Raw genomic sequence first — 6226 nt, 5'->3', positions numbered from 1 at the left:
CGTCGGGCACGTGATAAAGAACTCAATCAGTGTGCGTGGAATGAGTAAATTCTTTAGCAAATGTAGGGAATTTTAAATCTAGGAATGATGTAGTGCAGTCTCCTCGTTTTAAAACGGAGGAAGCAGTGGCCGGATGCTTGGAATGACCTTGCTCAGGACGTACAGGTGGGTGATGTCACAAGGGTATGTACGCAGACCTTTATGGACGTGGTTCTGGACATAGGACACGTTTTGTTCTACAAGTTGCTTTTTGTCCCGGGCCATCAGCCTCACCCACTTCACAGCGCCTATGGAAGGCCATCACTTTGAGGTCGGCTCTGTTTTTCATGATGCTCAAACGAAGTTCCTGCACGTGAGCAGGGCTGTGAATCGGAGGTCTGAGCTCACGGGGGACACGTGAGCAGGTGTGTGAATCGGAGGTCTGAGCTCACAGGTGACACGTGAGCAGGTGTGTGAATCGGAGGTCTGAGCTCACAGGGGACACGTGAGCAGGTCTATGAATTGGGAGGTCTGAGCTCACAGGGGACACGTGAGCAGGTGTGTGAATCGGAGGTCTGAGCTCACGGGGGACACGTGAGCAGGGCTGTGAGTCGGGAGGTCTGAGCTCACGGGGAGCGGTGGGCGCCCCGGAAGCGTGGGATTGGTGGGTGCTGCTCCATGTCCCGCTCGGAGGTGCTGGCTGCGGCTGGGCTGGAGCTCTGGTGGGTGGTGGGTTTGCGGCTCCGGGCTGGAGGGAAGGTGGAGGGAGCTGGGACAGGCAGTCCCTGCGGGGGCCAGGCCACCGGTCCCCCTCTCAGGCCTTGGCTAAGATGCCCAACCCGAGAGGAAGGGGACCGGGAGGGCAGCCTGGAGGAAGCGAGGGCTGACGGGGAGCTCCTTCCCGGCCCGCCCCGCCCCCGGCCCAGCTCCCTGCAGGAGAGCCATCTGAGGAGAAAAGAGCCACTTTCAGCTTCTCGGTAAAAGCAGTCGTTTCATTTGAATCGGCAAATTACCAAGGTCACCTGAAAGCTGGGGCGTCCCACAGCGGGCCGGGCCGGGGACCTCGGGGCGCCCCCGCGCCGCCAGGCGGATCCCACCCCCGGGGGCGGTCGGCCCCTGCGTTTCTCTCCTCCGACTCCACCTCCGCGGCTCCGAGTCCTTGACGCCAAGCAGAGCCCGAGGGGAGCGGGGCCGGGGAGGACCCGGCCTGCAGCGGGCTGCCTTCTCCTGCCGGCGTGGCGGTAAAAGGGTGAAAACAGCAAGTTGCATTGGCCGGGAATCGAACCCGGGCCTCCCGCGTGGCAGGCGAGAATTCTACCACTGAACCACCAATGCGCACGGGCGCAGGGCTTCCAGCATCACCCTTCTCCGCGTGCACACCTCCGGTTCCAGCAGGCGGGACCCGGGGCCCCTCTGTTCCCAATCTGGAAGGTTGCCGGTCCGTGTCAAGGCCAAACGGTGCCAAGACTTTAAAACAGCGATTACACTGCCGGCGAGAGCCACCGCCCCTGCCGCCGACCTGCGACTCCCTGGCAGGCGGGGCGGGGCGGGGCGGGGCGGACCCTCCCGCAGCTACGGCCGGTGGCCCCGCAGTGAGGCTGACCCAGCTTTGTTCGGGATCAGGCAGGGCTTTGGGAAGAAGGTCACAGGGCGAGTGCCTGTCTCACCGCGTCAGATCAGCGTTTGTGGAGTCTCCGGGACTCCTCCGGAAGCACCGGGAGAGCCCAGCCGGCCCCCCGCTCGCTGGGAAGTCAGAGCGAAGGGGCTTGGAGTCAGGTCAGGGGGCCTGGGGGGAGCTGCCGCTGCCCGTGCTCCCTGGTTGCAAGCCTGGTGGGTCCTTTGGGGTTAGGAGGTGCCTTTGGGGGAGGCCGAGGGGGGAGAGGAGGGGAAGGGACGGGCGCGGCCGCCCTCCAGAGGGAGAGCAGGCCCCGGTCCTTTGTCTGGAGGCGCTTATTTCTCCTCTGCAGGCGGGAACCTTAGGGGAGGCCAGAGGGGAGGGTTTCGGCAGAACATTCACCAGTTTTCCGGGTGGGCTCCTCCAGGGCCGTGGTCTCCGCCGATGGGTCAGTGTCAGGGCAGGGGGGCGTCAGTCATCACCGCTGGTCCTGGTGCGCCTGGAGCTGAAATACAAGGAGGGTAGCTGTCCGTCATCTCTCGGGAGGGGACCTTCTGCATCTGCTGTGCATTGCTCTGCAGTGGGCTCAGCTCTGCCTCAGTCTCCCTGTCCCACTTGTCCCGGCTCACTGGCCTGTTACATTTACCTGGATCATGAGGCGCAGGTCCAGCTTGGCTTCAGTGTTCATTGTCTCCTGGGAGTGCACCGCCGTCGTGTTCAGTTCACATTTTGTAATTTAACTTTTGTAGCCTTTGTTCTAGGCACCGTGTAAGTGCTCAAATGATCCAGAGAAAGGGGCCTGGTGAGGGGGAGGGACAGAACAGTCCAAGTTAGATGCCAGCCTTCACAAAGATAGCTGAGACAGCCCAGTGCTAACCACACTCAACAAGCATGTGGAGCCCCTGGGGGTCTTATAATGCGGTTCCCAGGTCTGCGGTCTGCATTGCTAATAAGCTCCTAGGCTACCTCACTAACCGCAATGCCACCTCCACTTACTCCAAGCAGAGGAAGAGGTCAAAGGCATTTCCAAGAGCAGAGTCTAGGAAATAACCAAGAGTGCAGTTTGGCCCACTTACACTAACCAGCCCAAGGCCCTCTGTCCTCACACTTAGGGACCTCACACACTCAGCCTCTTCCGCTGACACGCTCCCTCTTCCCCAAACGACAGCAAGACTTCTGCATCGCCAGCTGCTCCCAAATCAGAAACTGGCTTCTTTGCATCATCAAGAAAAGGAGTTGGAATAAGCAAGTCCATGACTTTACCTTTCCTCTCTGTGACTCCACCCAACCCTGTTCCACCTGCGGACTTCCTGGCAGGCGGGACGGACCCTCCCTGCAGCTACGGCGGTGGCCCCGCAGTGAGGCTGACCCAGCTTTGTTCATGATCAGGCAGGTGTTTGGAAAGAAGGACTCCTTGCTTCTCACAGGAAGCCTCTGCAGCTGAGATATACCTCCTGAAAACTTCCCCCACCTGCTGAAAGACATAGACTTACAAGTCCAAGAAGTGCAGAGTCCCAAACAAGAAGAACCCAAAGAGGACCACACCAAGACACATCATAATTAAAATGCAAAGGGCTAAAGACAAAGAGAGAATCTTAAAAGCAGCAAGAGAAAAGCAGTTAGTTACCTACAAGGGAGCGCCCATACAACTATCAGCTGATTTCTACAGAAACTATGCAGGCCAGAGGGAGTGGCAAGAAATATTCAAAGTGATGAGTAGCAAGGACCTACAACCAAGATTACTCTACTTAGCAAAGCTATCATTTAGAATTGAAAGTAAGATAAAGAGCTTCCCAGACAAGAAAAAGCTAAAGGAGTTCATCATAACCAAACCAGTATTACATGAAAAGTTGAAGGGTATTCTTTAAGAAGAGAAAGAAGAAAAAAAGATAAAAAATATGAACAATAAAATGGCAATAAATACAGATATGTCAACAATTTAATCTAAAAATCAAAATAAACGAACAAGAAATCTAACGAACAAAATAAACTGATGAATAAAATAGACTCAGAGGCATGGAAATATGGAACAGACTTACGAATCTCAGAGGGAAGTGGAGGCAGGAAGAGATTAACCAAAGATCTTCTATGCATTATCTGTGGACACAGACAACGGGTGGTGAAGGCCTGGGGTGGGGCAGGAGCCGGGTGGAAGAGGGCAATGGGGAGCAAAGGGGGGACTCTCAACAATAAAGATTTTTTTTAAAGAAAGAAATATTACAGAAAAAAAAAAGTAGGCACTGAGGAACTGGAGTCTAAAGAAAAAGCGTTTTTCATAGTTAGGGATAGACCTTAGTCTCAACTGCTCCCTAATTTCATAGACCAGTCTCCTGCCCACAGAAGAAATACCGAGTTCCATATTGAAATGCAGAACAACCTTCACAGGTAGATTTGGAGGGGGAAAAAAAAAAAGTTTACTTTGTCAGGAGTGGGATTCGAACCCACGCCTCCAGGGGAGACTGCGACCTGAACGCAGCGCCTTAGACCGCTCGGCCATCCTGACTTTGCAGGGAGTGGTTTCTCTTTAACCCTAAGGTTACATATCTTACAACGCCGTGTCATGATGTCAGGTGACATCAGTGTGAAGTTTATGATTTTAAATAAAATAGAACTGTTCCTGGACTCCTTCGCCAATAGAACTGCTTCCGACCCCCACCTTCTTCACCATCCTAAACGGTAAAGACCTATTTTCCCTGGCGCCTCTTCTCTGGTGGGCGAGCCACGCCTGGTGGCCCCTTGCGGGCGGTCTCACTCCACCCTCGTCTCAAATCGTGGTTAGGGTCCGACGCCCGGTGGACCCGGTGCTGGGGCACCACATGGCCGAGAGGACAGGAGGAGTGAGTACGGGATGCATTTTTCTCAAAGGACGCCTCGGGGTCACAGACAAAACACAAGGAAACAGAAAGGGAAAGTGCACGGCTTGCACTAGCCTCATGTATGGATTTCCGAAGCAGAACCACTCAAGGCGTTGGTGGTATAGTGGTGAGCATAGCTGCCTTCCAAGCAGTTGACCCGGGTTCGATTCCCGGCCAACGCATACGTGTTTTTCTCCGCGCCAAGAACAGACTGGTGAGCTCTCTCTCATTCCATCAGCGAGATTATGAAATCTAAGCACTGACCAAGTTTTTCCAGTGAAAATGTAACGTCCGAGGTAAATTGTGTGAGTGTAGCATACATACTGGTGTGAAGACTAAGTACAGAAAGGACTCTGATTAATGTGTGCATCTTAGTTACATGCTGAAATGACATTTTGCATATATTGGGTTAAATAAGGTAGATTATGAAAATTATCACCTGCTTCTTCGGACTTTTTTTTTAATGTGATCATTGGGAAATTTAAATTTCTATCGGACTCCCATTACGTTGTGCCCCCTGCGGGCGGTCTCCCCTCGATCCTCCGTCCCAATCGCCAACAGGGTCCGACGCCCGTTCTAGACAGCAAATGTGCAACCTTGCCAGCAGCTTGCATCTGTCCCAGAAGAAAGCGCTCTGGAAGCTTAGAAGTAGATTCCTAAACAGTGATTTTGAAGGTCTTAACGTGCTTGTCCTCGTTAGTATAGTGGTGAGTATCCCCGCCTGTCACGCGGGAGACCGGGGTTCGATTCCCCGACGGGGAGAGTCCATACTCTTTTTTTTTTTTTTTTTTTTTTACCCCCCTCTCGCTTCAAGCTGTTGTCTACGTTTTCCCTTTGCTGAAACAAAAATTCTTCTTGCAGAACGCTAGGTTTTCTGCAGAGTTCGTCTCGCCTGAGAATTTCGTGGGTGACGGGCAACAGTTCTGGTGAGTGCGGTTTGACTCTGGTTCTGCGGGAAATGCGTTGGATCATTAACACTGCAATCAAGTTTCCACCTGATCTGCCGGCCGCTGCCCCCCGACCTGCCTTCTCCCGCCCACCGGAGGAGAACCCCAGGGTCCCAGCTCTGCCTTCAGCCCCAAACTCTAAATCCCCACCGTCCCTTTTTGTTCATTTCGCGCACCGATGTGCGGCGGTGGCAGCCGAGTCCCCACCGTGACAACCCGAAGGCGCGCCAACCGCTGAGCCGGCCTCCCGGAAACGCCAAGCTGTTCGGGCGGCACCGAGACGTGAGCGCGGCTCAGACGGAGACCTGCTTTTATCACCGACGAGCAGGCTGCTTTTGCCTTCAGCTTCCCTGGGCGTTGGCTTCCGGTCTGCAGTGTGACGGGGCCACCCCTAAGGTGTAGAGACCTTTGGCGGCGTTGAGTTCCCGCAGTAATCCCTGCACCGGCACCTGGCACATAGTATATGCGCATTTTTTAAAAAATGCTATTTCCCCCAGATATAATAGTAATGTATAGCCTTTGTAGAAAGTATGGAGAATAAACAGAAAGAAAAGCCAGCCAGCTTTTTATTATCCAGGAAATCCTTATTAATATTTTGCTGTATGTTTACCCCTGGCATTTTGAAACGAGAAATTGGAATCATACTGTGCATATTTTTTTAAACCAACTTGAGTGTTTACTTTAAAATGTGAATATTTCTATATTCATTAAATATTAGTCTAAAACATTATTTAAATGACTTCATTGTGTTGTACCCTATGGCTACATAATAATTTTTTTAAACAATTCTCCTACTTTTGAACAGTTATGCAGTTTCCAGTATTTTCCTG

This window comes from Cnephaeus nilssonii (assembly GCF_951640355.1).
Source record: "Cnephaeus nilssonii genome assembly, chromosome: 21".
NCBI classification, from domain to species: domain Eukaryota; kingdom Metazoa; phylum Chordata; class Mammalia; order Chiroptera; family Vespertilionidae; genus Cnephaeus; species Cnephaeus nilssonii.
Note: the sequence above shows the minus strand (reverse complement) of the source record.